Here is a 9115-nt window from a genome sequence, read left to right as displayed (position 1 = left end):
CTAGGTCATGGCTGCTGACTTCACTGACCTGTTAGACAGGAAGTGGCTGTGTACAGAAAATACTTTCCTCTCAGGATCAGTATTGTATATCAAATATCCTCTTCCTAACAACCTTATGGCCTTTTACATAAGATAAACTAAAGCTTTAATTTTATTATTTTTTTAATGAATGTAGCGCTATCATTTTCCAGGGCGTTGTACAGCGTATTGAGGAAATTTTACAAATGATTAAAAGCAAGCTTAACTAAAGCAAACCTGTAGGTATTTCCATTGTGACAAATGTGGCAAGCCTGTATACTATACAGCCTTGCCACCAAAGCAGCACAAGCTCTGCAAAGTCTAAGTGTAACCTGGCCTTCCGGATTTTAAGAACCAGCCACACCTCCCCCAGCCCTTTGCCACACCCATTTCTGCCCTTGCCACACCCCTGCCTACTCTTACCACACTCCTCCCACACTGACCGGGCCCTCTTCTTCTGGCCTCTAATGGCATCGGCCGACCTCTGCTAGAGGCAAAAATCATATGAGGAGGGAAGAAGAAAGTCAGTTCTTGAGTTCTGTGGGAACTCACTGAGGCCTAATAGACTGCATCCAGTGCTGCTTAGGTAGAAAGGCTGCATATTACAGAGTCTAACTTTCAGATATCGAAGCACTTTTGAATTGAGATAAAACAACATTTAATCGTGACTGCAATCACAGAAACCTTATAACTTCAGTAGCCCCCACTATTTTTATATACTACTCAGGCAACACCTGCAATCTTAAATTTAATCAGTCCAGTCTCTACGTTTTATGGATCACATCTGAGATCCCCACTGCAGATGCTTGGAGATTTCTGGAGATACATCAGAAAATCAAGACCCAAGTGCCTTTCTAGTGTTGCATTTTATAAATACAGTCATAGAGGAGCAGAGAAAGGTATAACTTAGCCATAATGGTAAAAGTCCATTTCCCCAGTAATCTTCTAGGACATACCTCTGAGACTGGCTTCTCCCAACACACAGGAAACATCAGTACCTCTCCTATAAATGAACAAACTTAGTCCTACCTTCAGTGCTGATGCTTCCGGCATCCAGCCTCTTTCCTGAGAAGACTGATCCTGGCTGCTGTTTCAGGAATGTCCTTTAGGGCCAGTTCACACGGCTTCTGGGGGCATCTCGTTTAGCCGATACTTCTGCAACTGAGCAGATAAGTACTTAGCATCGGTTCCCATCGTTCTGTCTACATGCGGTGTCCGAATAATTTTGATCGACCATGACGTTCGCTCAATTGAGAACTACGGTAAACACATTGAGATGGACGTTACCATTTATCTTAATGCGGGCGTCGGTCGAACCCAATAGTGAATTATGCCCCTGAACGTCGGCAGTCGCCCGCCTGAGCTAAGTCTTAGTGTTAAAATCTGAGGCTGTGTGACTAAGGCAGCCTGGCTTTTACATTTGTTATGGTCACTTGTTTTTTTCTTGATGCAGAATATTGCCGAAGTTCATTTTTCGGCAGTCATATTTCTTCTCTATTCGATTCAAACACTAACATTCCCCCTTTTAACACCTAACACTAATCTGCCATTCTGATTTTAGCCTTTCCCTCTCATTACCTAACACTAATCTCTCCTCTCTCCACTCCTAACACTCTTCTAACTCCTAACCTTCCCCCCTCGCCACTATATGAGATCCAGCTACAATATAGCCCAACTCAATACTGAATGGCGTGCCAAATGTAGGATCGACTATATGATAGCTGAGCACTGCAAAATTCAGGTCTTTGGCTTCGTATAGCTGAAACGCCATATTGCACTCTATGGGTAGCCACGACTCAACAGGCGCCCCGTGTGCCTTTGGCCCGGCATTCTACGTCTCGCTCTTGGAGCTTTTATGGCAAACCTGCCTGACTCTTAAACTGCCAGACTCTTAACAGGATGTTCTGGTGTTTTGATTAGATCTCAATCATGGCTTGCCAATAAAGCAAGCGTATTTGAGCCACGTATCGCTACTCAGTCTTTTATATGGGAATAAAAAGGGAGTGGCTTCTATTAGTGAAGGATTATTCCTTCTTGGCGAGTGTGTTTGTTTGTGATATTCAGACCACTAGGACAGTTCAGCACAGGATGACTTTGTTTTGGATTCCTGATTTACAAATACGTCTTTCAATCCCCCTTCCTGGTATGTATGGATTTTACAGGAAGGGGCAGATTTAGTAACGCAGAGAAATGGATAGCAACGCTCTAAACTATATCTAAATGGTTTCAGTCTCCAGTAGGAGCTCAGTCTGCTTTTTGCCAAACATGCAGTACTTTGCGGTTTGCGTCGACTTCAGTCGTTAGTGTATTTTAGTGATTTTCTAGCATTCTTCTGTCTCATTTGGGCATTAGACTAGTATCCCCAGACCTCTGAATAGATCAACTTTGTAGAGAACTCTACATTTCAAAGCTGGCTAGAAAAAGTAACCTCGTTGGCGTATGTTTTAATACGCCGCTGGTGAGTTGGGCGCAGGGTAAGCCGAATGACAGTTCACTCTGCTGCCATTCAAATTTTCAGTGGCGTTAAATACTATTCACCCTCCAAGTTGTAGCAACTCGGTAGTTATAATTCAGAGTCCGGCGATACAAGCCCTGCGCACTATAGCATTACTGCTATAGCAGCTCCTAGTTTCGGCGATGAGCGCTATGTGCACAAACCTCCTGCTTCAACCTCGCTGGGCTGCAGATATGTGACTTGGATTATAGGTTGTCTCAAAGCTTTATTATGTGGATTGGATTATAGGGTGTCTCAACGCTTTATTACGTGGCTTGGATTATATGGTGTTTATTAAGCATTGGGGAAATTTATAAAGCTACTCATACAGATTCAACTTTGCCCAGGTGGCCTATAATGACCGCCTCTGGCGAGCACCTAGTGTATGTACAGTGGCCACTGATCCCCTTTAGTGCATTGGCAAGCAATTTGCCTGATGGATCAACTTGGCTGAAGGTATTGCTCTCCCCACTCACCCTGCCCGCTCCTCCCCCCTGCAGAGCAACAGTATGCGTCGCCGCCCTTGAGGCTAGAGACAGTTGTGTACAGCCTTGGCCCCACACTGCTGCCTAAGGGATCGAAATCCAAACCCTGCTGGGCAGCAGTCCTCATACATGTATATGAGGCTTTTCTGCAGCAGCGTGACAAATTCTATCCATGCTAGCTTGTGTGGAGTTTTCCTGGAAAATACTCTGTTAAAGCAAACACTCATGTTACAGTTTTTCTAGAGGATACCTTAGTCTGTTGCTCGAGTTGCTATACATTTCAGTGATCCCGCCTTCAGAGTTTACTGTTCTTTAGGGGACTCTTCTGTAGTTCAGTAGGGTCTTTCCAAAATACATTTCAATTCATTTGAAATATCCACTGTTCTAAACAACGGGAGCGTGGTGCAGTGTGCATGTGCAGACTGATGGCAATCCCAGTGATGTACTTCCTGCTCACTAGCTGGTGGGCAGGCATAAGACCATGTCACTGCACTGTGGCACGGGGTTATATGAAGGCTGGCTTCTGTGGTGCAATGTGGTGCTTGCACCGCTAATCTCAGGTGGAAACCACCAGTAAGCAAGAAAAAACTAAAAATAATTTTGATTATGCTTTTTTCAACAATTTTTTGGTATTTTTTCTTTTAGAGAGTGCTAAAACGTTATTTTAAATACAAGATGAAAATGTATCTACTAGGAGAAAATTCGGGAAAAAAAAGTTTAATTTAATATAGGCCTGTGTGTCCTGGAAGATTACCGGTGAACCAAGGGTTCCTTATTTGGTAATGTTATTTCCAGTAATCTTCCAGGACAAGAGTCCCTATCCAGGAATTTATTAGTATAATTCTAATCTGATGCAAATGATTTTACAATATAGCATGAGTTAATAATGTTGTGGTAGATTAAGGCCATCTAGTCTGTAGTACTGCAGGTAGGACTAATGGTATGCTGATGTTACACATTTTTGGGGAGGAGCCAGTCTCAGAGTACATGTCCTGGAAGATTACTGGAAATTACGTTACTAAGTGTACACACGCTGGATTGAATTCGGCCGTGGCAGGAGATAAGGACCGCCTTGGCCAAGAGAGTGGATCCAGTGTGTACTGCTGCTGCCCGATGTCTGCTACAGTTCTGCTATGCTGAATGTTTAGCTATACGTGATGCCTGAGAGGCGTTGTTCTTACCACTGTTAGCTGCTCCATCATGCATTGACCCTCCTACACCTTCCAAAGCAATATACTAGGCCAGTGATGCATCTGTACCGCGTGGGCTCTGCATTGTCGCCCGAGGGAGTTATGATTCCTGCCCGGCGACTTGCCTTGTCCAGGTGTGTGAGGATTACCTTTGGTTTTCATTCAGTTTTATCAATGCATAGCTAGGATAGAAGATTCCATGATCCACGGTTGTCTTAGCTTATGCGGCAATGGCTACTAAAGGCTCAGCTGTCCACTTTTCCTTGGAGATCATCCACAGATAGCCAGAGAAATGGCAGAATTCAATATTCCATCTATGCTTACATGGAAGAGCAAAAGCCAATAAAGGAGCAGCATTGCTGCCACCGAATATGGGCCAAAAATGACTTAAAGGATACCCGAGGTGACATGTGACATGATGAGATAGTCATGTATATGTACAGTGCCTAGCACACGCATAACTATGCTGTAATCCTTTTTTTCTTTCTCTGCCTGAAAGAGTTAAACATCCGGTATGTCAGTGGCAGTTCCTGTCTGATTCAGGACTGGGTCAGACTACAGTGTGACCCTCACTGATAAGACATTACAACTATAAAACACTTTCCTAGCAGAAAATGGCTTCTGAGAGCAGGAAAGTGATAAAAAGGTTCAACAGTTCATAGATTTTAGCTACTTCATACTTCAATAAATGTGTCATTGAGCAAAAACAATAAAACAGTTAAAACGTAAAAAAGTAGATTTAAATAAAAATAAAAAAAACTGTGGAATATCTTAAAAAGTCATTTTTAGGAAAAGGATGATTCACTTTTTTTTTATTTCATTAGTTTATTTTCACCTTGGGTGTATTAATAAGATTGCTTACTTGGTAAATAGAGTTATTTTTGCCTTGTCAGTTGCATACACTCTTATAGTTTTCCTGAATTTTCTTTGCAATGTTTGCGTAAAAATGAATCAACATTCTGGCAAAAATTTGAAGTCCGAACTCTTGGGTGTTTTTTCCAATATATTATGTATTCATTAGATTACTTACAGGCAGCTAATGCTATAAATAAGCAAGCTCTCATACATTCCTGTCATCTCTGCAGAAGTAATACCTCTAGGAGTCTTCTATGTGTGACTATTTCCTTGCCCCCTAGGCTACATATCATATTACTGTTATTGGGTATGATATACATTGTAAAGGCATGCATAACCATACTGGGGTTAACTACAAACCAACCTCTAGCAAAACTTTCCAGGGGCCTGTTTATGTTTGGCCTCTGGGGCAGCCAGGCTAGCAGGAGACTGCTGAGTGTGTAAAGACGGCTGCAACAATACCTGCTTCCTGTACTGTACTGCACAGCACAGCCATTATGGGATGCTACTCTAGTAGCTCTGAAAAGGGCCCTGCATCAGAGGAGGGCAAAGAAAGATGTTGTAAGAAGCCCCCTCCTGCCTGCAGCTGCAGGGGCTGCTCCTTCAGTAATTATGCCTTTGCAGCCATATAGGTCCAAGATTGCTCATACTTTATATTTTTTATTGTCCTAGGTTACCCTTAAGCCCAGGATCTCGTACTTTTACCCCAGGGGTGCTTCAGCAGGGTTCAAAGATGGGTACTTGACTTGATAAAAGCATAGAACATTTTTTTTCATCTTAGAAGAAGATACATTGATACTAAAGAAATCAAATAAATATTTCAGTTAATCAAAAAGCGATGTGGGACTATTAGGATTATAAGTAAGGTGTAACATCAACACATGACTATTTTTGAAGGGGTACAGGGAATTGCAGAAATAATCTGATCAACTGCAAGGTGTAGGCACCAAAAAAATAATAAAATATGGTAATTAAAAACGGTTTAAAAAGGAGAGTGGCTTACCTCTTCTGCAGAATACAGCAGCCAGTTTCACAGTAGAAATTCAAAAAACTTTATTGCACAGAAATGAGGTCAGACAACGCATTTTGCGGGCATTAGCTGCTTCCTCAGGGCTACACTATTCCCTCCAAAACAAGTGTCATAGGCTAAAGCACCTCAGAAGAAATAATTGTATCCATGCTAGGGGGTAAGCACACATGTTGATATGGGGATACAAATCAAAGTAGAGGAAGACTGCCCAAGAGAGGGAGTCATGCTTTAAATGTATATATGTATTGTACATAATGTAGATCCTACGCAGTAAATTATGATCAGTAAATGAATATACATTTGTAAATTTACATTTTTGTTATGTGTGGTAGCTACACTGAAGATTACAATCAACAAACCATGATAGCCTTGTACTTGTCCACAGTGGGTGAGGTTTGTAGCAAATCTTTGAATATAATTTTGCTCTCTTAAAACAGAAGGTACTGTATTTGCAATAACTCAGCCTTAAGTGAGGAACTTTGGTTTCCCATGATGCATCACTCAGGAATATACAAAACATATTTTTATGCTGCTGAAAGCTCTTTTAGTGCCTTATTCTTTCCTAATAATTTTATTAAAAAAAGAAATGCGCCTTTTTTTAAAACAGATGGTATTTGTGATTATCCGGGTTATAGTGAGCATATGATGTCTCCCACAATGCATCACTGTTGAATGTGCAAATCGCCTCTTCATTGTCTCTGAAATGCCTTCTGTTTTAAGAAGGTAAATTTCTGGTTTGCATGGCGTTTTTACTTAAGAGGGCTTTTTGGTCCTTTTTAGCCCTTACACATAACTCAGAGTTCTGGGTCACCATGAGCTTGCTGGGTATCTGTAACATTTCATAATTTCTATTCAGCGTGGCTTTTCAGAAGTCTTCTGCCTTCTGAGTGGCAACAAACCTAGGGCCTGATTCATGAAGACAAAGAGCGCTTGTAGCTAATGCCGGCTACTAGCCAGTAATGGGTGCTCTGATCATCCCGCCATGGACACCTTCGGGTCCAGTAACTTCAAAGGAAGTGATCCCAGCACTGGCTAATACCCAGCGTCTGCTACTAGCGCTCGCTATGCTGGGGATAACGAGTGCTCCTCTGACAACAGGTAATAATGCACGCTATGCTGCCAACAGCGCGCATAGCGTGCATTAAGGTGCACAGGGTTAAATAGTGTGAGTAACAGCAGGTTACTTGCGCCATTTGTCTTAGTGAATTAGAGTGAATTAGGCCCCTTGAATGTTACAGCACTGCTCCAGCCTTAGTGCTAAAACAAACGTATACAATTCAAAATTCCCATGTTCCTTTACTGACAGCTTCAATGTTTTATTGATAGCTTCATATCTGTCAGAAGCACGGATGAAACGGTACCCCCTCTTCACTTGGTCTGTTCCTCACAAGCCAGTAACTGACAGGCCAGCAGCTGTGTGCAATAGCAATTAGAAATCTTGTCACGTGGAAGAGACCAAGCAAGGAGGGGAATCTGCAGTATCATCAGGGCTGCTGACAGAACACAGAGGATCAAAACGACACAAATGGACTATGTATTCCATCTGTTTTTGGTGGGGAAATTTCAATGTTTTTGTTAATTTGTAATAATTTTTTTGTATGTATTTTATTTTTAATATTGTGAAGGAACGTTGCTTATTCTATTTGTCCGTTACTGAGTGTGGTGTTGGTGCCCGCAGTGTGGTAATCAGCCACATGATGGCGATGTTGCCTTAATTAAAGTAGAATGATCAAATTAAAAGGGGTTGCTTGTATTTTATTTTTAATTTTTTGTATTTTACAGTGACAGTCCTGCGCATGGGCAGTTTTCTAACTCTGAACCGCACATGCGAAGGACTGTCACGCCGGCCGCTGTAATGACTCGGAGCGTTTCGGTTCAGGAAGTGTTGAGCCGACACTCAGCGGGAGTGTCACCGGTAATGGAGCCACCAGCGGGACCTGGAGAGAAGCAAGGATTATGTCGGGGGAACTTTACTGCATGAATCTTAATGATTAAAATTGCTTACTTTTTACAATATTCATTTATACACTATTAAGTCAATGTTTGCCCATTATAAAATCTTTCCTTTATAGTCTTCAACTGATCACAGATGGAGAAATATTTTCTGCTGGTAGGTGCATCACTGTGGAATGTTGGTTTATTGCGTGTTCCAAAGTGAGCAGTGCTCTGGGGCAAAAGGCTGTGTGACATCATAGCCCTCAGGCTAAAAATCGCTGGGGGGGGGGGGGGGGGGGGGGGGTTACATACAAATATACAGGAAGTGATTCTGATGCTGAATGCAGGATAGTTAATGTAAAATTAAGTATCCTGAATAATGCATTACCTACTATATGTAGCTGTGGTGCATTTTAAACTTAAAGAGGAACTTCAACCAAGGATATAACCTCATTCTAATCAGTAGCTGATTAGAATGAGGTTCTCCCCCCCTCCACACACAGTGTGATGTCATGACCAAGGTCCTGACAGTTTGCAGTCTGTGAACCTCAATGCATTGTTGGAAATAGCAGCTTTTTCCAAATGCTAAGCAAGCAATTTCTTCTTCTGTGCATAGAATTCTCAGTAATAAACATTCTGTACAGATCACCTGACAGAACTAAAGATGTCACCACCAGTGATAAATTTCAGAATGTAAACCGGGAAGAGGAAAGATTTTACACTGGGTTTACACTAACTAAATAATCTATAAATGAATATTGTAAACAAAAGTCAATTTTATTCATTATATTATTTTCACTACAGTTCCTCTTTAAAAGGGAATTCTAGTGAAAAGAATGTAATAAAAAAAGTGCTTCATTTTTACAATATTTATGTATAAATGATTTGGTCAGTGTTTGCCCATTGTAAAATCTTTCCTCTCCCTTATTTACATTCTGACATTCATCACATGGTAAAGAGAAGCACCAGAACACCGCTCACTCAGACTGGGACAGTGCTGGAACCAGGAAGGCCAAATCCAAAAATCTGTAGCAAAAGGAAAGGGGTCCGCACATGTCCTAAAATGAATCCTTTATTGTGGACGTATCCAAAATCGAAACACCAATTC

This window comes from Hyperolius riggenbachi, chromosome 10, assembly GCF_040937935.1.
Source record: "Hyperolius riggenbachi isolate aHypRig1 chromosome 10, aHypRig1.pri, whole genome shotgun sequence".
Taxonomy (NCBI): domain Eukaryota; kingdom Metazoa; phylum Chordata; class Amphibia; order Anura; family Hyperoliidae; genus Hyperolius; species Hyperolius riggenbachi.
This window is presented reverse-complemented; position numbering follows the sequence as displayed.